Source organism: Sardina pilchardus, chromosome 19 (assembly GCF_963854185.1).
Source record: "Sardina pilchardus chromosome 19, fSarPil1.1, whole genome shotgun sequence".
Taxonomy (NCBI): domain Eukaryota; kingdom Metazoa; phylum Chordata; class Actinopteri; order Clupeiformes; family Clupeidae; genus Sardina; species Sardina pilchardus.
This window is the reverse complement of record NC_085012.1, coordinates 28,354,920-28,378,684: the sequence shown is the minus strand read 5'-3', so window position 1 is coordinate 28,378,684 and position 23,765 is coordinate 28,354,920.

Sequence of the window (23,765 nt, the reverse complement as noted above, 5' to 3'; positions counted from 1 at the left end):
ATTGCTGTGTGTGTGTCTCTGTCCCCCCCTGCTGTTGGGTCTACACAGTGGAGCGTGGCGGACCACGACACAGAGCAGATTGCGAGGCCAAGCCTGATTATCCCTCTGGTCTGGGGGGACAGTGAGATGTGACTGGGCCTCGCAGTCTATCTGAGGTGTTGCTGCCTACTGGCCTGCAATAACAGACACATGTGTTAGGCTGATGTACTTCTGTGAGGTTGGATGTGAGGATGTGATCCAGGATCGTGTGTTAAATGAGGACAGAGTTAAGGCCCAGCAGGAGGGCCATGGACCATATTTATCTCTGCAGGGGGAGAGTGGGTCTGTTCACAACACATGTACAGACTTGTGCACACATCAGTGCACACAGTGGCATGTGAACACACACACACACACACACACACACACACACACACTAAGTGTTTTTCATTCATGGATGCATGCACAAGTGAACATGAATTAAATCACATACATGGCCCTACACATGTACCATTGTTACACATTTACATGTACAGTTGTACCCTGTGTGATGCTGCCACCTAGTCAACATTCTGGATAACACTGCCATCCAAACTACACACTGTAGATCAGGCTCATAGGATGATGAATCAGTTATAACGGGTACAGCAAATCTTCATCTCCAGGCTTATCAACCATCCTAATATGATTTGCTTTATTGCACAATGGTCAATAAGGCATCTTATGAACAGGGACAATTATTCAGTTTCCTCCTACAGTAGCTACCTAGTGTCAGCTTCCAGCTACTCTCATTCACAATACTGTATGTTCACCACAGAAACACATTTTCTGATTTCAGCTTTAACTCTCAGCCCTACATACTCTCAGATATCTTTCTCTTGTAAATCCACAAATTTGAATTCTGGGTACTTACGTGCAAATCGGCTCCGCGGCCGGGGGCTGCTGCTCTGTCCAGCCTCATTGGCCACTGTGGACAGAAACACAGACAGAGAGAGAGAGAGAGAGAGAGAGAGAGAGAGAGAGAGAGAAACAGACAGAGAGAGAGAAAGACAGAGACAGGGGAGGAGAGGGGTGAGTCAGACATAATGTACCCTGGGGTCATGGCATTTGCTTACGTCCATCTGGGAACACATTTAAAACGCTATGGCTCAAGGACCTAAACGCACAACGAAAACGGCTGGCGCTTGAGAAATGTTGTGAGAAAGAAGAAGAGGGCAGTGGATTGAGTAGGCTCAGACATTTTGGCCTTGGCATTTTTTAGGATACCAAAACAAATAGTTCTGCCATCCTTTACATTGCAATGTGTCCTTGAATGCTAGAGAATCTGTCACATGTTTACCTTAAAGGGATAGTTCGGGTTTTAAGACACAAAGTTATATGGGTTCCCCGTCAGCAACGTTGTGCATCAGCACTGACTTACCCCGCAACAGCGTCCTGTGAGCCGAGATCCAGCCGGTTTTTGATGCTGAAGAAAGTAGTCCGGCAAGTTTCTGGGGTCACGAAAGTAAAGTGTTTTTCTTCTCAAAACCATATGCGTTCAAAAGAGTGATATATTTGCACCACAAAAACGTTGTCCAGGAAAAATTCAAACCTCGTTATCACTTACTTATTTTTCGCGATTCCTATCACTGCGCGCTACTGACAGCTGGACAACGTTTTTGTGGTGCAAATATATCACTCTGTTGAACGCATATGGTTTTGAGAAGAAAAACACTTTACTTTCGTGACCCCAGAAACTTGCTGAAGAAAATAGTCCGGCATCAAAAACGATCAAAAACCGGCTGGATCTCGGCTCACAGGACGCTGTCGGGGGGTAAGTCAGTGCTGATGCACAACGTTGCTGACAGGGAACCCATATAACTTTGTGTCTTAAAACCCGAACTATCCCTTTAATGTATATGAAGGGAAGGAGTGTCCTCGTTCAAACAGTTCAACATGATTGGTTAAGTAGGATGTTCCTTAGTTGGGCAGCCTAAGGCCTTAGTTGAAATGGTAAATAATGTGAGGTATCTGGAAGACGTATGTATGTATATGTAACATAATGTATGCCATGTCTGTATGGACCTATCAACTATCATTTTAAACAGAAACTGTATGAAATACATATATAAGGGGGTTCATGTGGGGACATTCAGCAAGCTTATTGAGTTATTTGAAGCCGTTATTGGTTTAATGGAACTAGACAAGTCCAGACTGCCAAAACATTTAACTAGGAAAATGTGTAATGACTGATACACTGGAATGTCCCACAATGTCACCAGTCATTTGTGACTGCATCTTCACTTGTGTAGCTGTAACATGTAAAAAAGGACAGACTGAAATGTAATTTCACTAGGATAACACAGGCTCCATTACCAGTGAAAGATACAAGGATACAAGGATACAAGGAGTTTTGTTTGTCACATGCATATTATTACCAAAGCAAAGAATGCAGTGAATGTCAGTTCCTTCGCCTGTTGTGCACATGGGAGGGGGTTAAGAGTAAACTGCAGGGAGTGAATGATGTAAGAGTGTAGTATGTGTGTGTGCGTGTGTGTGTGTGGGGGGGGGGGGGGGGGGGGGGGGTGAAGCACCAAGGGACACCGCAGCAGGGTCAAGGAAAAACTCCCTTGTCCAGGAAGAAACCTTGGGCAGATCCACGGCTCAAGGGGCCAACCCAACTGCCTGGGGTCATGCTAGTAGAGGGAGCCTGTAAGTGTGTGTGTGTGTGTGGGGCAGTGGCATACTGATGATTCAGAGGGTGATGGGCAGTGTGTTGTATGTATGTGGCTTAATAAGACGCTGGTAAGGGGCAGTGTGTGTGTGTGTGTGATGGGAGGGGGGTTGGCCAGTGTGCTGTGTGTGTGGGGCAGTGGCATACTGATGATCCAGGTGGTGGGCTGTAAGGAGTGTGGCTTCCTATGATGCAGTGAAGTGGGGGGAGTTAGGTGAAGGTGGGGTAGGAGGGCAGTCGTGTGTGTGTGTGGGGGGGGGGGTGCTGTGTGTGTAGGGCAGTGGCATACTGATGAGGTGAGCAGTGTGTTGAAATGCTACAGTACATTCCTATTTTGTTCATTGATATTATCCACTCTAATGTCAATGTAAAATGTGCGTCTGTGAGTGAGTGAGCGTCATCTCAACGTTCAACGCTCACTTTCCTCGATGTTTGCATGAAAACTAGAGCCTCATAATGCAAAGTCTTACTTATTATCAGCTTCTCAGAGCACTTAGACCATTAGATAATATGATATTAAATACATCTATAATTCCTAATGGCTTTGTTTCATTTATTGTTCAAAGTCAGCATGATAGTACATGTTAATAAATGCCATAAATGGGAATTATTTTCTGAGTTAACTTCTGTTGTTGGCCTGATATGGTGATGCTTTTCACTGATCAACCAACTTCTGGTCAAGTAATGTGCACAGTTCTGCTTAAGCCAGTCTGTGGAAGCTATCATTAGTTCGAGTAATTGCCTTCACAATGACCCTGAAGTGCATAAGGAACTTAGCATTTGATATATACTTCCATGAGACGCTGTTTATTTGAGCGTGCATGACCATGAGCCTCATCAGCATCCATAAATCAGCCAGACGTGCGTAACAACCCCAAGGAGACAAACTAGGCTTGATATTTCCCTTCACATGATAAAATATGTTTGCTGCAATATTATACCGTATCCTTAAAGCATGACACAAAGGCCATGTTTCTCCATGCAAGCCTTGAACGGGAAAAGTGCCCTTATTAAAGATGCAGTGAGAGCCAGAATTACAAGAAAGAAAGAAGGCAATTACGAGCTACTCCATGCATCTCTCTCTCTCTCCCTCCCTCTCTCTCTGTCACTCTCTCCATTCCTCCTTTCTCTCGCTCCCTCCTTTCCCCTGAGAGGGAAGGAGAAGGCGACAGCGCTGATAGTTGTGTAAAAGGCTGGAACAGTGTCTGAAGGTCAGCCTGTGTGGACGGAGGTGTGTGTGTATAGGTGTTGAAGTGGAGAAGGCCGCGGCGCAGGCAGAGACTCGCTTTCACACTCTGTCCCGGCAGCTCTGAATGGCAGGCATGCGCCGCGCTGCCAGCCAAGGTCACCGTCTTCAGGCAGCCGCACAACAAAAGCCCACATCTAGCCTTTTGTGCTGCTCACCATATGAAAGGCACGAGGAAGAGAGTTGCAAAAGAGCTTAACCATCGCCTGGATACTACTGGATGTGTTTGGGTTCTTCACACATTCAAACTGGCTGATGGAATAGTATAATTTCTTTGCATGACAAACAAAATGGGTGCTAAAAACCTTTGGGAGTTTGTTTATTTCATGTATACCTTTTATGTTAATAGATCTGGATATACCTTACTGATACAATAGCAGCTACAAAATAGCTGGTATGATTCATCTTTACTAATGCAGGGACCATGCAAAATGTCCATTTTGAAAGCAAGTGAGCTCTGTCTACGTGTGTCTAGGTGTTAGCCACATACGTATCTCTCAAACTGTTAATCTAACCGACTGCACACTTGGTGGCACCCAAGCAAGTGGGGTGTCAAGTGTGAAGTTGTTATATCATCGTTATATGTTATATCATCAGGACAACACTTTGTGGCTCTTGACAAAAAACATGCCAACCAACACTAGCTACAGTTCCCCTGCAGACACACTTTTTAGTGGTAGGGGCACATTTTGCATGGGCCCTGCATTAGAAGATATGTATCACACCAATAACTCAAACAGATGCCCTTAGAGAGAGAAGAACAACCTAGTTGTCAGGATAACTTCTTTCATTAATAGTCAGGTGCCTGGCTAGGCAATCCTACTTTTCTCACTAATTGTCTTCACTAGTTATTGTATTGGGTGATATTAATAGCAGGTTGTGTTACATTAAAAGCAATGGATTCAAATTTACAAGGAGGGAAGAATCCAATGAGGTTACAAGAAACGATCTTGTACTGTATTGAACATGAGATTTTTCAAAATGCATCTAAAATCCTCATCAGGGAGTACAGCAAATGGATGCTTAGGTGTTGTCATCTGTTTGAAATACAGTTAAATAAAGAGAGATTGAATTAGAGTCAAAGATAAAGGGAGAAAGGTGAGACACACACACACACACACACACACACACACACACACACACACACACACACACACACATACAGTGTATATATATATTACAGAGAGAGAGAGAGAGAGAGAGAGAGAGAGAGAGAGAGAGGCAATCTCCACGCCTTATTCAAAAACAGAAAACAATATATTTCCAGGCAACAAGCTACAAAAAAGTTTCTGAGCTTGTAATGACTCATTAAAAGTGCATTTATAGCATCTAATTAAATTGATGGATAATTTACAGGGAAATTACAAAAGTATGAATCGTTTTGGAACACCATTGCTAAAATGTTTTTCTGAAGCTTCTGTTCACATAACACATAATGCATTTTTGACTGTGTGATCTTCCCAAAAATGTCTACCTATCCAACAATGGCACTTTCCCCTTGTGGAAACTCTAGTCTGCTTTGTTTCTCTCTGGCTGCAGGCAATGGCCCTCTCTGCTGGCCCTTGCGGGTGACCTGTACTGTAGAACACCAGGTACCTGGGACCAAACCCCCATTTTTTCAGAAATCAGACATGGGATGTTGGAAAAGGGTTTTGTACAAAAATGGAATCTAGGATATACAAGGATCACAACCTGGGTGTAGAACTTGGTCAGCAGGCTAGTGGAAACCCAGAGGATATGTTCAAACTATGTGTGTCCCTACTGCAAAAATACAGTAGTTATTTTAACATGATTACGCAGTCACAATCAAATGGCATCATTCTAATCTGACAGCATAGCTACGCACACATTTGTGCTAGAAATTACATAAACACATCCACAGACACAGAAAACAAGCTTTCAAATGACACTTTGGTTACGCTGGTACTCTAAAACAAAGAGTTGTACCAATACTTAAACTGTTGGTGATAGATATCGCCATGAAACGTATAGGCTTATACAGTAGTTGTTTAATCTTTGAAATGTTTAAAATACGTTTTACATTGCAATTTTTCAGAGATATGCTATTTGTATTTAAACATTCTTTTAGAATATTTTGAATCTGGTTAAAATCAAACTCACGTCTGGACACTCATGATTGGGAAACCTTTCCAATACTAGCATGCTGGCGGAAGTAATTAAGTTTGAAATCATTGGTCCAGTCTAACCAATCATATTGATCAGGGATTCCTGACATTAATTATACTTCGCTTAAGCTTTACAAACTGAAAGAATGGGCATTCAGGAAACAATGTTGCTGTAATTAAATTTACACATTCTTCCGACTTCAATTTTTTAGGGGGTTGTGGATGATGCTACCACAGTTTACCACAGCTACTTATGGTTTATAAACTATAGCAACATCCCCTCTCATCACTGATTGGGTAGGTAATCTGCCGACCAATGAAAACGTTCCAGACTAGTATGTCCCTGGAAGGAGATCTAGGTGGGTGTGTCTAGGTTAATTGAGACATTTAGTGTAATTGACAAAGTGTAATACATACCTAAATGTAAATTAATAAAATGTTACCAATTCTGACACAGAAATGAGATAACAAGGAAATATGTGGGGTCAGGTCAGGATGAATAGACAGACTTACCTACAGTATATACTGTAGTACTGTAGATCTAGTTTACAGTGTTGGTGCACAGCTCTGCAGAATTTCCTATGCTTTACACACTATTTCATTTCCATAATGCTGTTTTGCCTAAATAATATCTATTTAAATCAGCAAAGTGGACTGTTCCTGTCTGGGCTCCAGAGCTCCTTGTTTTGGCAGAATTGCTCTCCTACTAAGTTTATTCCACAGTAGATTAAGGAGCTGAGTGAGTGAGTGAGTGAGTGAGTGAATAATGGTTTCATAACACAGAGGAAAAGAAAAAGAAAAAGAGATATTTGAAGCCAGTATATCAAGACAGAGAGTGCAAGAAAAGAGATAATGGGAAAAAGCATAGGTGAAATAGAGGGGGATACAAGCAGAGTGAGAGAGAGAGAGAAAGAGAGAGAGAGAGAGAGAGAGAGCATGATGGCAGGTTGTTAAGTGGGGCTTTGCCCGCCTGTGGGGGGTGGCGGTTAATGAGGGGAAATGGGAGGTCTCCGGAAGGAGTGCGGCCGCGCGGCGCGGCGACTGCCTGGCTGCCACGAGGAGCAGGTGCGGCGCAAAAGACAGCGGCAGGATGACGGAGCACACTTCATTAGCGATAATGACTCCCCATGGATGTCTCCTCTAATGCTGTGACGACATTTAGGCCCCTGGGGAGCCGGGCTCAGGCAACACCTCTGTCCCGCTCCCTCCAGCACCCAGCAACCCCCCCCTCCTCCCCCAACCTCCACCCACTCAGCTCGCGCCATTGCCTCCACTGCCAAGGGAATCACGCTAGCACTCGCATCCCAGCAACCCCAGCACTCTGAGGACACGCCACTAGCTAAGAGGCATGATCGTCTAACCTTCGCACTAATGTGTCTTCATAAGGACAAATACAACCACCTTGATTTTTTTTTAAACCCTCACACACACACACACACACACACACACACAAAGACTCACACAAACACACACAGTCACCCCCACAAATAGACACACACACACACACTGAATCCGGAATCCTAGAGAAGTGACATCACATTCTTGTGATGAGTTGTCAAGGAGATGCAATCATGGGGAAAGACATGGCAAAGTCAACAGGCTTAAGCACGAGAAGCCCTACAGACATGAACGAGAGAGAGAGAGAGAGAGAGAGAGAGAGAGAGAGATGACTTACACCTTGTCTCCTCATAGCCCCGGGACAACAGTACAACATCATTATCTGCTCTTGTTCTTCAAGAGGCTCAGACAGAGAGGAGATTGGGCTTTGGTCTGAGCAGTACTGCCCGTCACAAACACGCTCTCTTCCATGTGCACTATATGGACAGTGACAGGGATGACATACGACAACAGCACTGCTGCTCATCAACATGATTTGATTAAGAGCGAGCTTCGCCTTCTCATTATCAGTGTCCCTCTGTCATCCTCTCTCTCTCTCTCTCTCTCTCTCTCTCTCTCTCTTCACCCCAGCCCTTTCCTCTGTACGGGGTGATTGCGCTGTTACATAACCCACTCCACTTGACCTTTGGAAAGGATGTAATTACTGCCGTTTCCTTAGTCTTTGACAACAAGTCATGGCTTTCTTCTTCCACTTAGTCGCCATTGTCTTCACCTCTTTTCAAAAGTGTGTGTTCGCAAAACACTACAAAGTGCGTTTTCAGTTTGTCTGTTTTATCAGTTGAAAAAGAGTGTGTGTGTGTGTATATGTGTGTGCGTATGTTTGTGAGCGTGTAAGGGGTTGTGATCATTTAGTCAGAAAGGGAAGTCAGAAGTGGTCGTGAGTCATTTTTTGTAGGAACAAAAAGAGAATGAAATGAGGCCCTTATATAATCCTATTCTGTTCAGACGACCTCTAAAAATCCAACAGTGAGGAGAGGCGGCTAATCGACACCGTGTTCAGATGAGTGTTTCTCCGTCATCATCGCATTATCAGATCTACTACGGAAGACAAGCAGAGGTTTGACGAGCAGAGTGCACATTTGAAACATTGACACCTGAAATGGATAGACAGAAAAGGCAAACACATTACGCATCTTCTCGAAATGTTGATTTTGCCATTTATCAACCACAGTACACAGACACATGACGCACTGTACTGAGAATAAATACTCAGTGTTGCATTGAATTACTCAGCCCACGCAAGTTTGGCAGATAAAGGAATGAACATGTGCAGGTTGAAAACAAAAAGTCACTGCTGGCAACAAATTGTGAAATTTCCCAAGTCGATCAACACTGCTACCCCCCATGCACACACACCACTATCACCATCAAAAAGCATCAACCACAGTATACTTCAACTATATGCAAAGTTATTGTGTGACAGAATATCCAGTTGTTATGTCTAGCAAAGTACAAATCGTAAAAATTAGACTGACTACACAAACACAAGCTCGCATGTGTACACAGTGCAAGCACACCGTCCCAAACACGTGTAAACAAATACACACACAGACACACACTCTCTCTCTCTCTCTCTCACACACACACACACACACACACACACACACTCTTCTGCTTACCAATAGTGAAGCTGAAGCCATCAATGCTGAACGTGGCACTCCGGCACTTTTTAAATCCTTGCTTCTTGGAGCTGGGCTCTGTCATCTTTCCTCCAGGCACACGGCCACTGTGCTCCGAGTAGCTCCTCCAGCTCCCGCTCGCACTACTTCACTAAGGTGTGCAGGGCGCAGAGATGCGCTGTGTGTGGGTGCAAGGTGTATGTCTTTGTGTGTGTGTGTCTGAGTGTGAGTGTGCGAGGAGGAGTAGCCTTGCTGTTTGATTTTGTACTCAGGGGAAGTGCCCCTCGAAGGAAGAAGACGGCTTTCTCCGGAGTCTGCGTCTGTGTGTGTGTTTGTGTGTGTCTGTTTATGTTTCTCAGAAGTCCATCCTGGGTCCTCTCCTTAGTCGTATCCCAGGCCAAACTCCATGCCCATGTCCAGACCTGAAGCACCCAGACGGAGCAGACCGTTCTCCTCCACTCTCTTCTTCTCTCCTTCTTTCTTTGCCTCTTTTCCACTGTTAGTCTTCAAGTGCTGTAGCTCTTACAGCAGTTGATCACACTGCCTCTCTGGCTCTCTCACCCTGTTGCTCACTCTCACTGACGACCCCCCCCCCCCCCTCCCTCTCCACCTCTCACGTGCTTACTCATTCACTATCGGAGCACAAAGCACTCATCACACAGCATCTGGCTTTGGGTCTGTGTGTGTACACGTCTGTGTTCCTCCTGTAAAATACCGTCTTTTTTTGCCAAAATGTGTTGTGGTCTGTTTATAAATACGTGTGGGGTTTTTTTCACTTTGTTTACATGCCTGCGAGACAGTCTGCAAATGTTAGAGGGTTGTTGACAGACTAGTGTGTGAGTTTGCCGGTGCATCTGTGTGCTCTGCTCTGTTTACTACGAGCCACACAGCAACAGCGTCGGTCTCCAGACGGCAGCCTCACCAAAATATTTTATTCCGCTGAGCACCCTTTAAGCATTTAATGGATGACCTGAGAGGGTTGATGAGAGTGTGTGTGCCCACGCACACCTACTGTACAGTGCAAACACACACCCACACACAAACACACACCCACACACACACACATATAAACACATTATGTTGGAAAACTGATGGCAGTTCGTACACTCAACCTGCAGGTGCTGGGGCACTGAAGCTGAAGAGCGGCATAGGTGTATGGCTAATGGCTAACCACATCGCCATGGCAATCATGGATATGGCTGCTCGTCACGGGTGTTGCCTTACGGGGAGTCACGGAGACAGCACAGCCATATCTCTCTCACCTGAGACGCAGGCCGCCATTAATTAACACGTCCATATGCTGATTAACTGCTAACCGCACCACGTCACTAACCACAGGCTCCCTGCGGAATAACACCTATATTTTAAGACTGGGTTGGAAAATAGCCCAGATCTGTCATTATAAATCATTACATATCTGAATCAGAAGAATGGACTTATTGGGATAAAATTAAAATATACCATTTTAATGGGAAAAGAGTGAAGTGTTTTCTAATGTTAAACCCACTCCTGATGTTTAAACAGCAGTGGAATGAACAGTCTGTACTGTGTTGTGTGATTGCTTTTTGTCTTTTATTATGACTGCTTGTCAATGTTCCAGGTTACGTAAGTACAGTACAGTAACTCTCAGTGATCTGATTATTAAACTGAAGAAAAAAGCTCAACTACTCATGTAGGACAGTGATTTATACAGTACTTCAAAGATGCATATGATCTGATCAGTGCATATGCCCAACTGTTGGGTCAGATCACATCTAGCAGTCTAGTGACTTACTAGAGATTTGCTTTGAATGGGTATCTGGACTATTTAGACATGTCTACTATTTAGATTAGATTTTCACATCAGCCTCTTTAAATTGTGCTGATAAAACAATAAACAATAATAACAAAAAACTGCCAAAAAACATGTGTATATGGTTGATCCCCATATACAACACTAAGGGGGAAAAAACAGTCATCAAAGCATCAAGTTCTTATCTCAAATGTAAAAGGACCCAAGTAGCTGAAGCAGTTTTGGGTCTTTTCTTTGGGCATGGGAGGACATAGATGTCTTTTATTTTCACTCTCACCAATTATTTCTGAAGAGGAGGGTGTTGGGGTTCTCAAAGTGACAGAGGAGCATTATGGCTTAGACACAGAAGTGAAATGGTGTGAATATGACTCAGAAAGACCAGACTGGCTTTCACTAATGATAGGGTAGCCTGGAGTCTTGGCACATGACTGTAAAAAGGAAAACCTACTACAATTTAGACTTTTGATATAGTAATACATATTCATTATGCGCTATTGAGCACAATCAAGGGAAATCAGGTAATCAGGGACAAATATCTGCATGGCCTATCTTAATGTCAAGTGCACCAAAGTACACCGATCAAACGAATCTGTCATAACCACGATGATCACTAATAAATCAAAATAACTAGGTGGCGCTATCCCAATGTTTTGTGTGGAATGATGAAGTGTAAAATTACGAATGAAAATTGTTGGGGGGGGGGGGGGGGGGGGGGACGACACGCAAAAAAACATTTTTAAAAATCCTACTGACACAAACGTCTCTTCCAGTCAAATGAATCGCATGATCGCTTTACTCATTAAAATATAATCACAATGTTCTATTTGATTTTCCTTTATGAAAACCTCCCATGGGAACAGCACGCACCACAAGCTACATAACATAACCAGGGCAAACAGATTCTCTAAAGCCGTATTTGCCGCCGATTTAGGCACAGCGGAATGACCTGGCCCAACGGCACCTCAAGGCAACACTCTCCACTCCTGTGTTACTTAGTGACCACACCGATAACACCTAAGCTGTGCAGGGAAGAGCCTGAGGTCAGGAGGGGGGGGGGGCAACTGAGCCATGTCCCATTTATGGCTGTCTGATTTGTGTACAGTGAGAAACTAATTATTAGGGCCTTTGGTTGACAGATGGCAAGAGTCGATTTAACAGGATGTGTTTAAGGTTTAAATAAATACACATGTAGCGTGCATCATGCCATAGAAAACAGTATATCTCAGGCATATTGCATTTTACTCAGTAAAGCCAACACTTTCATGTTGCTATAAAATAGCTTAGCATGCATGACAGCAATAACTTCAAAATTAATATTCTGTCAGAGACAGTGAGTCATGCTCTCACTAATGAACCGTTTGTTAAAACACACACCTATAACCTTATACAAACCTGTCTCATTCCAGCTGTAACAAACGCACCTTTGGTCAGGCCATATTTTGAGAGAAAGGCAAAGGGGGAGAGGGATGGTGTGTTATGATGAAAGTGGTCAGTATGACCACATAAAAAGATTTTGTAGAGGACGTTTATAGAGGTAAATGACCTGCGGCGCTGAAATGACCACGACCCGCATAAAACAACAACTGAACTGATGGACAGATGAGGAAAACTCATGAATGTCTCTCGCCGCCATAACATGACTGCCACAAGCTTCAACAACTTAGCCTCCACATCTGACACATCTTGCTCATATCACTTCACACAAGCCTACAGGCTGAACAGGCTGTTAAGAAGCCAATCACAGTTAACCCCCGAGAATGGCAAGAGGATTCACTGATTAGAGGTGGACGTCAGTGAGATAAAAAATATAGAAGTCTTTCTATCAAAATATTGGGACTAGATCAGTTTGCATTTTGTGTGTATGAATTAAGCTATATTTTATCATCAAAGCTTATGTTTCATCTTTCTATTTCATGTACAAATACCCAAAAACCTCAGTAACACGTAGTCCATCTATGTACAGTGTGTGCCTGTGAGTACAATTCTCAACTGTAAATCTACACAGCAAGCACAGCTCCATGTGAGTGAAATCACAAGCGAGTGCTTCGGCGTGCGACTGCATCACGTGGTGGCTACTGTAGCCACCGAGCGGGCGAGCTGCGTGGAGAGCTGCGGCTGCACCTTTGCCCACACACCATTCAAATGCACACAATGCAAGTTCAACTCAGTTAGCTTCCCTCCCTCCCTCTCCCTCCCTCTCTCTCCCTCCCTCTCTCTCTGCCACTCGCCGTCCGTGAGTGGGAGTGTGTGCACTCCAAAGACTCCCATCTGCCAGTTAGCACCAATATCTCCTCGGCAGCTCGTCGATGCGAAAGGGCCTTGGCCCTTCAAAACTCCCTCCTGCGCTCTTATCGCTGCGGGTTACCATGGCAATGGGGGCGCGCGCGGCGCACAGGTAGTGAGTGTCTTTCAAAATCCCAAAATGTAAAGCAGCCAATAGATCACTTGACGGCGATTTGCTTTGCATTTCAGGAAGTGATCTGCACAGATGAGTAAATGCTCTTCACCTGGGTAACGGGCACTACGCTATAATAAGTTCACGTCAGTCTTAAAGGGCTTGGAGATAACAAAGTGACCCAGAGAAAATAAGAAGCCATTACTGAACATCACAACAACAAACAATTTTGTTGTTGTATTGATGTGTTGTGTCTGTTTTTAGGGTATAGTTTAATGTGTAAGATACCTAACCCCCCTCTGTTATATGAAGCGAGAAAAAAGAAAGAAAGAAAGAAAGAAAGAAAGAAAGGAAAACGGAAAACCTTGAGCAGTACACAATCAGTAAAGTTCCCTTCATTGTTATACAATCTGAATAACAAGCCTCCTTGAGCCTCTGAATAAGCCTGGCTTTCAAAACTGTAGGTTTGTCTGCTCTCTCTCTCTCACAATCCCTTACCAAACTGGAAACTCAGTTCCACACAACCACACCTCAGACACGTCCACAAGTCCACAAGCCTTGATGCATCCGAGACACCTGAGATGGTACAGCCCTTAGCAGTACTTGGTGTTCCCTTACCTCTTTTCAAGGTGGCAGGAGCCGGGGGTGTTTAAAACCTTTACTGTAACAAAGGCCAGGTGAGTGACTGGCTTAGTGTACTTATTCAGCCTGGCGCAAGGCATATCAGCTGACAGGGCGATTCCCATTAAGTAGGGACTTCACACCGCAACATGTGCTGCTTGGTTGCCCATGGTTGAGATAATATCTCAAATACTTGTGTAGTGCTTGCCGCTAGGGCTCAGCGTAAATATATGATTTACAGTGTGCTAAGGGAATGGTGCTCGCACCCCACTTCGCCTGGCACAGCGGCAGATCAGTTCTTGCATGCAAGGCATTGAAAACATTCAGTCTCATAGCACAGCGCTGCCGTTTGCACTTCTAACGTCAACCGTCTCTTAACGTGCAAGGAGCTGAAATGGGACAGCAAGAGCATACTCTACAATGCCAAGTCTATGTGTTTTACATAAAACTAATGAATTATCATTAGTCAATGTACAATAACCTCATTTGGGCAATTTCTAACAAGAACATCTAACTGGTTGCATACACGTTTAACAGAGACCTTGGCCTTGCCAACAAAGTCAACTAAGTCAACAAAGTAACAAATCAAGTCAACAAATTAACCCATCCATAATACATCACATCAATTCACATCACTTATAATGAAGTATATGAGTATATGAGTATATGAGTTTGAAACAAACGTTTAAAGCTGAGTCGTCAGTCTGTGATCGTACTATAGATCCGATAAAGAGCTTAAATTTTTATAAACACGGCTATTAAGTGTCAGAGTGACACGGCTTAATAAGGTCTTCACAACACGGCAAACAATAGGGCAGTAATGAACTGGCTTTGTCATGCTTGCATTGCAATTATTCCTATCAGCGGATAAACAAAGGATTTTCCAAAAAAGAAGAGTTGTTAATTAAAGCTTTATCACAGTGTCAGTCCTTCCACTAAACACACAAACACACACACACACACACACAGCTTGTTTTGTCATCTTCCCACAACTCCGCCACGCTGTGTCTGTGTGTGTGTGTGTGTGTGTGTGTGTGTGTGTGTGTGTGTGTGTGTGTGTGTGTGTGTGTGTGTGTAGTGTGTGTGTATATTTGTGTGTGTGTGTGTGTGTGTGTGTGTGTGTGTGTGTGTGAGTATGACACAGAGATAGATAGAGAGAGAGATTTCATATATGCACAGAAATTGGATATACTCATGTAGAACATGATGTTATTTTTGCACAGACTTAAACGAGAGAAAGAGATGCAGTCTAACCAGACTTACAAAGGCTAAGGAATAAAACCTGATTGAGCTTTTTTGCAGTGTCATCTTCATGCATGCACATGCCTCTGGCGAAACCATTAAGACAATATTTCTTTCTTTCTTCCATTCTCTTTTGCTTTATTATTCTGTTCTACTGTATCTGAAACATTAACTGTGACTAATTGAATGTAATGGGAGAGCATCTGATTCTGAAGCCAGAGGGATGTTCTTTTTTTTTTCTTCAATTCTTTAGAACTCAATAGTCAGTACAGCCTTGTTATTGAATGATCCTCAGCCATATTATGTGTAGCCTTTAACATAATCATAATGCCATATAGTCCACTGTAACACTTACTATAGTGTCAAACTCTGCATTTGACATTTATTTAGGTAGGCTAAATGTATTGAACACATATTTTGCAATTACTGCCCATTTGCAGAGTCTTATGTTACTGTTATGCTATACCAGGGAATGCATGTTTCATAAATAATGTTTCCCTCAACAAAGGTGGTCATATATTCTTTAGCTGACAACACAGACACCAGAGAATTTGCATAGCACTGTTCAGAGCATGCCTGTGGCAGGAGGCAGGACCCATTATCTTTGACCTTTGACCTGGGTAATGGGAAATGGATTCAATACACCGGGAGGCAAGCTGCTGCCATTCTCAAGTGATCTGCACAGAGGTCCGTGGGTGTATGTCAGTCGGAGCCGAGCACACTAGGCCATCTCCACAGGCAGCCTTGGCCTGATTGCCATTGGTCCTCAGTATGGATGGATGTAAAGCCCTGCGGAACATCCTCTCTCCTGCCATAGGTTTTACCTTCCCACACAAGAGGTCACACAGGCTAAAGATTAGGCAGATATAGAGAAGCAAGAATCACACTGCCATCTGCCCACTCACAAAGGGACACAACTCATATTCAAGTTGACCATGGTAAACCCACAACAATACATCTGAATCTCCTAATTAAATATTGTCCCATAACGAACCAGTGCCCGTTAGTATCGTATACATAAATCACATTATCATATAATTCAAATTATCTGTATATATTTTTTACAGGTAATTGTATAATGTAACATAGCCACTAGTGCAGTAAGGTTGCAGTTGTGTCTTGTGTTGTTGTTGTTGTTGTCACTTTAGTTGAGACCATAGACGGTTGAGACTTGTTCAATTAAGTTTAGAAAAACATAATGTGCAATTCCTCACAAATTCTGATGAGGTTAGTGAGATTACAGCCTGAAAAGGCATGTGTAATCCACTTATTTGCATTGTCATTGTGTCTACAAATCTATTCTCTCCGGAAACCCAAACTGGAATGGTACAAAAGACAGTGATTGATAAACACTATCCTGGCTTTCAAATTGTTAAAAAATGTTAAATCCAATACAACATAGTTTCACACACGGCCACTTTTGATGCATTTAGTTAGCCACTGCAACACCTTGCTAATTCCACAATCTGTTCTTGCTGTCACACATTTAACCACTAGATGGTGCCTATGAACTATCCTTAGCTACCTACAGCAAGCACATACGGAGCACTGATGAAACAAAACAATGTTGAACACAGTGCCGTAACTATGGAGACATCATTAGAAGGCCTAACGCTGTGCTAAGGGCTGATTAGATTGGCATTTAAAGAAATGGACCCTCTCTGTTTTGAGATGGGACAAATCAGAGTAGGGGACGGATGGAAAGTGCCAAAATGAAGACTCATATTTATGGATGAGTGTGTCACTTGAAGTAGATGGACCACTGAGAAGAGGGCCTTCAGATGTGGATGCTTGCTGCTTGCAGGTCTCTGCCATGGGCAACAGGGGCACTCAGGTGTCAAATCCATCCTGTAATGTCCTGCTGTTATTCAAAAAAGCATTTCTTTATTCTAATTGATCGGGCCAACTGACGACTTGCATGTTTGCGTCATTAGGGGCAATGGAAACGCAAATTAATTACCCGTAAAACTTCAAATAATAGCCCCCGCTTTTAATTTCCCAAATCGCCAAAACACACCGGCTTGTATTTGAGACAGGCGTCTATACGAGACAGGCCTTTAATTTAGTGTTAGTTGAGTGTAGGCCTAGAAATAACTACCCAGTAGCATAAGCAGACGGAAAGCATGACAGCAGGAGGTTACATTATATTACTTCATGCATAATTCTAATGTGTTTCACAAATCAGATCTTGTTAGAATTAGCCTAATATATCTTAGATGATTGGCAGCTTAAAATATCGAAACGATGTGACAGCCATGGGCTGAACAATACAAGTTACCATCGAGCTGAACTTGTTGCCCAAAACACACCAAATAAAGAATTAATGCTACCTTATAAAACAACCGCAATCATGTGATAAAAAATGACCCTATTCTTCGCTATCATCACCGCGATGCTCAACTACAAGTTCACTGGCAAATTCCTCGTCGCTCTCCTCCCCTTCTCCCTCTCCAGCCTCCGCTAACTCTGCCTGCCTTGCTTGCGCTAACAGCTCCTGAGTCCTAACCAGATGCGCAGGGCTCTCCTTAGGACAGACGTCACAGTTCAATTTTATTTATACGCCATTCTCACACCCTCTTTGGATCAACTAATCTATCTTGCTGCTGCTTCTCCCAAATTTTGTTTAGCAAATTTGACAAACTGTCAGCTTAAATGTCAAATCATATTTCTTCTCTTTGTCGCCATGGTATTACTATTGAGAGAAACGCGGAGAAACGAGAGAAACTGAAACTAAACAAACAAAGTTTGTTAACCTCCTTGTTGTGTTACCAGCATACGCGTAGCCTAGTCTATCCCGTGAAGTGATCAAATATTTTGTCTAGTGCGCAAATTTGAAACCATTTGGAACTCTGGCTTTCACCTCCACAGTCATGTAATTAGAATTCTAGTCTTAAACAGGCAATCTGACGGTTTAAGAAGATGAAATACAACCCGAAACTAAAAAAACAGACCAGGCTTCTATTTGAGACCGGCCTTTAACCCAAACCTGTACCAAACCTGTACCCAAACCTGTACCCACACCAGGCATTTAAAAGAGACATGCGTCTATTTGGGACTCGGCTATTATTTGAAGTTTTATGGTAAATAGTTTGGCAGCTTCAAAAGAATGCTGAGGCACAAAACCAGGGCAGTCAAACGTTTTTGCCTAACTCGAGTTGCTAGTTCCAACAGCTAAAGCAGCCAGGCAGCAGCAGCGCTGCACTCTGGGGGCATGAACACAGATTACACACATGATACCCAGCTCTATCTGTCATACCTGCCTGATGACCCATGGGTCTCTACACGGATCTCAGACTGTCTGGCATGGATCTACATGGATAGAGGAACATCAATTAAACCTCAATTTAGTCCGAACTGCTGGTCTTCTCTAGCCAAACATCACATCACATCACATCAGCATCAAATTTGGCTCCATATCTCTAGCTCCTCCCAGACACTTGGGTGTCATGGTTGATGACCAGCTTATCTTCTCTGACCATGTTGCCTCTGTTGCCTGGTCATGCTAGCCAAGGAATCTAGACGCACCTAGCGACAGCAAATCTAATGGCTGCCGGGGCAGTCTAGCAACGCTCCGTAGAGCTTGGGAGCTGGGCTTTGGAAGAATCACCGGACCAATCACATCGTGTATAGAGTCGGTGGCCAGGCTTAAAGAGACCCTATGCAACTTTTTCATAGTCATAAAATCGCTCAGAAATCGTTGTTTTGCTTGACTGACCAGTTTTATCGAAAACAGTCATATTTCTTCCCGCCCCCAGATTGTTCAGGAGGCGATCGCTCCTTGTTTACATCTGGAAGGCTGAGACGCGTAAGGAACAAGAAGAACCACGCTTGTAATTTATATATTTATATATAGCCTATATATGTATAAATATACACGCTAAAGCTGTCGGGGAAGCTCTGCAGAGAAATATGCAAGCATAAATCGAGCGAAAATGAAAAACGAAACCGAAACCAGAGATGAAATCGCCAATCCTGCATAGTTTCTCTTTAAAGTTATTGTGACTGACATGCGACCAGAAGTTGCGACGGTTACGCATCCTACTTGAAAACAAGAAGATGATTCGTTTAGCGTTATCCTATTGTGTGGAGAGGGAATTTGAAAGACAACTGTTTATCCCACCCCTCCAATTGACCTATGGCTAAACCACGCCCCCGAACGCAACGAGCCAATCACAGTGGGCATATAGCTAACAATACACTCGGACATTCTCAGTTTACCAAGATAGAATGTCAAGTCCCTTTGCACACTCCTGTACAGTTGGTGGCGGTATGCACCAAAGAGTTGTAATCTGCCAATAAATTAAAGAAGAAGAAGAAGAAGACATTCTCGGCTTCCACGTCCATTGAAATGCATTGCATTTAGTCAGTTTTCATTCGTTGTTATATGTTTTTTCTTGACATTTTAAGTTTTAAATGGTCAAACGGTGTGCATGGGGTACATGCAACCCCAACACAATGTATCCCAAGAAGCTGGGCGACCATGTGTATTTTTTACCCTTTCCTAATCCACATTTCAACCGAGATAAGCGTCTGCTCTGGATAAGACAGTAGACCTCAACACCAAATAAACGTGGATAACGTGAATAAGGTTTTCCAAGTCAACAACGTGTTTGAACGCTATGTTCAACACCTCTCTAACCAAGGTTAGGCCAATGTTAGCTAACATTAGGCAACGTTAACAAAAACGTTAGCTTCTAGGTGCGTTGTACATGTCGCTAGGTGCTTTCACACTACAGCACTCCAGCTATTTACCCGTCTTTTGGGGGGTTAATAATAGCAGAGACAACACATGACAATGTTCAAAAATCCACATAACCTGCAGTCATTTAACGTTGACTTGCAAGGAATGCAATCAGTTGTCATAAGCTATCCTCCAGCGATAAAACAAAGCATGAACTCATGAGCGTCTGTCCTATCAAGCTTTCACATGATCACATTACAACTGATGCTAGCCACATTCAAACGCTAGACAGCGAACATAGTTAAACGTAAGGACAACAAACTCTTACCTTTATGGTCTACAAGTTATCCACAGTTAGTCCACAGTTATTTCCGTCATGCATTATTCTCGATGTGACCTAATGGTAGAGTCTTTAATTAGTGTTTTAATTTGCTAGCTGGTTTGTTTGCTGGGAGTTCATTGGCATGTTATGTGCTGGTTTTTGTACTTTGGCAATCGTACATGACTGTTAGCTGTTGTCCAAAGGGCTCTAGTTATACTAATGTTAACTTTTAGAGCTTATAGCTTCATTAATGTATCTGTATTGTCTCCTGTGAAATTCCTCCTACTGGGTTGGCTGCCCTAGCGCCTGTCACCGAATGTTGACTGTTTGTCCCATGGAGGTATTATAAGAACTGGAGAAAGTGAACAAGTCCCGCCCCCATTCATTTCAATGGGAATGCTAGGCTAGTGAAAAGTGCCAAAATTGAACGATTTTTTCAGGCTTCAACATGGCGTTTCAAGAGGCTTGTTTCCGGTGCCGTTTTACTTAGCCAATTAAGTGCCAGGTTACTGACTGACGTAAGGTACAGAACGAGAGCTCGTGCCCACACTAAGCTCGTGCATGAGCTGAGAGTGGAACAGCCACCAATCAGCATGAGGAAAACGCAGGGAAAACGGCACCGGACATGATGTATTTCTGGAAAATGGCGACGAGGAAGTGCCCTGCTAATCGGCGAAGCTAATCAGTCAAATCCTGACCCCCTGGTTTGTCCAAGTGAGTGGAGGGGGCGGGACTTAGCCATAGGTCAATTGAGCCCTGCCTACGGTGAGTTCCCAGACCCTACATCTTGATGTGGGTCTGGCTGGTCAGGCTATGGTCATGCTGCTTTGTACTATTCAATGTAAGAAAAATCAGGCCATACCTAAGTATCCAACTTGGCCAATATTGTTCCAGAGGATCACTGTCCAGGATATGCTTTCTCCTGAAACACCTGCTGTAGTGCCCCCAAGTGCCCACTGGTTGAAAATAAATATGTTAAAGGGATATTCCGCCATTTTTGGAAATAAGCTCATTTCCCACCTCCCCTCGAGCAAAACAATCGATGTTTACCTTTTTCCCGGTCATCCAGCCATTCTGTGAGTCCGGCGATACAACTTTTAGCTTCAGCCTAGATCATTGAATCGGATTAGACCGTTAGCTTCTCACCTGCTAGCATCATGCTTACAAGTGACTAAGATTTCTGGCAATTTTCCCATTTAAAACGTGTCTCTTCTCAGGTTAGAAAGTGCAATAAGACCAACTGAAAATGAAACCTGCCGTTTTTCTAGGCTGATTTGACACGGAACTACACTCTCATCTGGCGTAATAATCAAGGCAACTTGCAAACGTACCATGGGCGCAGTGATATCTGAAAATAGTCCCCATAGGCAACAAGCAGGAAGTAGTGCGTGATATCACTGCACCCATTATGGTACGGTTGCAACTTGCCTTGATTATTTTGCTTGAGGGGAGGTGGGAAATGAGCTTATTTCCAAAAATGGCGGAATATCCCTTTAAAGTGCCCTCAAAAGATTTCCACTTGAAACAATGACACAGTTGCTCATGCTTGACATGTTATAGATTTTTGTGCGAGGTTTTGTGTGAGGGCCCCATGTTGTGTCATAGGTTCTTTTTTCTCCTCTGCCCTTCAAGAAGTCTGTGCACAGCACACCAGAGGTCCATAGGATGATAGGGTTGGAAACATTTCCAAATATAACTGAACATTTCCGAGTAACCAAGCTTGCTTCCCTTTTCTTGTTCAACATAACACATATTTTACAGTTTTATATATATATATATATATATATATATATATATATATATATATATATTATCATTTTAGCCAGCTTGGTGTGAAGTAAATCAATTTGTTTTGAGGGTGGCATATATTAGCCTTTGTATGTTTGTGTGTATGTATGTGTGTATGTAAGCATGCGTTTACACAATGGTTCAAATATGTTTGTTATGCTAAACTTGGGCTAAAGGCCTGACGTAAATGGCTAGCATCATGTCCATGTCGAACTTCCATGTCTTGTCAATGATTGAGTGTTTATAAAGGTAGGCTATATTTTATCTTTGAACGAAAAAAATAAATCAATGAAGTTCGGCCCACCAACTTTTCCCTTGAAAAACAAACAAAAAAATCATACCTAACACAACTCACAACTGTAGCTAGCCTGGCAAAAGATACGGATATTTGCTGGAAGTCGTGTCTGCACGTGCACAGCTTGAAAAGTTCGCAATAGACATGCACACCAAACACTTTTATATAAATAAGCTATTAGAAGTAGCCTATATGTGTTGTGGCTAGACTCACTTACCGTTGCCCACCGTTTCCTGGACCACCGAAGTCGTCTTCAGAGTTCGTACCACTCTCCCGCATCTCGGTATATTCAGAACCTCGGAGAGCGACGGTATCGTGCTGCCCGCATTCTGATGTGCTCTTGGGCGATGTTGTTCCCGCCTGACGTGGTTACTCCTTTCATGGTCCGTATTGATGTCAATCTCGACAATATTGTTCCCGGTTTGGTTCAAGGCTGATGTTACTGAACCCATCGTTTCAGTGACCCTATACACGTTGGGTTAATTGCTCTGAATAAATGTAGCTTAAATGTTGCTATATTCGTGTAGAAGTTGGTTGAAACTAGCCTAAAGCATGTGACGAGCGTTGGTGGGACAAATCCAAACATTTTAGCCTGTCCTGTGAAAAAATCACTTCCTCTTCATCCTGATTTTTATGATTCATGTGGAAATAATATTCGACGTAGAGAGCGTCATCACATTAAGCGGATACACTTGTTTCACTTTTCCACTTGGTTAACCCAGTATCCCTCCAGAGTAGAGTATGATGCAAACCGGCTCTCGTCTGATAGGGGCTAGACCGGTTAAAAGTGCAGGGAACGCCGGAAACACGGGCTATTCATTATTGAGAGGCATCTTGTGAGTAACATCGGCTGTGTGTTTCATTCAGGATCTAGGATCCGGCACACTCATGACCTGCGATAATAAATATTTCAGACTAGTGGGCGTTAGTGATGCGTGTTTGAAGTTGGGGGTTGCAGCAGATTTCTGTTCACACACGGAAACCCTATTCACAAGTTCAGAACTTCAGAAAAGTGAATTGGGCTAGTCAATTATCCTTCTCCTCCAAATGTTGAATTAATCAGTAAAATACAAATACTGATTTCTGTATCCCGATTCTATATGCATAACGCATAGAATGCACAGAAATAGTCACTCAAGTGTCTCCCAGTAATTGCAGATTTGGGGGTAAGAAGAAAGACATTTATGTGTGACTACCTTGGACTTTCAACCAGGAGCTACACTGAAAAACATAATCCTGTAGAGCTTACACTACATGTGGACTGTCTGCAGTGAAAGTCGACAAAGAGCGCACAACTAATGTGCTACGAGTGTCGTGTCCACGTTTCATCCACTGGAGGGCAGTACACTAAAGGAGTTATTCCTGGCTTTGCCCAAAAATGATTCATGGAGCAATGCATTATGCTTTTTAGGTAGTAAACCGTTGTAGTTTTCATTTAGTAAGGTAGGCTTCTGGTTTCCGTTCAATTTCTTATTATATTCATAAAGGTTTTTACAATGCCATCATACGATTCATTCAATCATAATCAAGGACAGAAACTGTCTGTTT